Below are 280 nucleotides of genomic sequence, written 5' to 3'. Positions count from 1 at the left end.
CAAATGACATGAGCATCCTTCTTTGTATTGCCAATAGCTGCGTTAACTCCATTTAATAACTTCTTTACTGTGACCAATTTTTGAGAAATAAGAGCCTTAAAACTTTTGATCAGACTGTTGTGTATAAATACACAATGAAGAAATACCATCGCAGGCTTAATTTTAAGTATTCGGAAGCTGAGCATTTCCTACTACCAAATACTAGGAAAACTTGATCGATTTGTTATATCCTTACACATTTGACAGTGATGTTCTAAGAAGACATGCTTCAGACTTTTGA

This window comes from Fulmarus glacialis, unplaced genomic scaffold (genome assembly GCF_000690835.1).
Source record: "Fulmarus glacialis isolate BGI_N327 unplaced genomic scaffold, ASM69083v1 scaffold9421, whole genome shotgun sequence".
Taxonomy (NCBI): domain Eukaryota; kingdom Metazoa; phylum Chordata; class Aves; order Procellariiformes; family Procellariidae; genus Fulmarus; species Fulmarus glacialis.
This window is presented reverse-complemented; position numbering follows the sequence as displayed.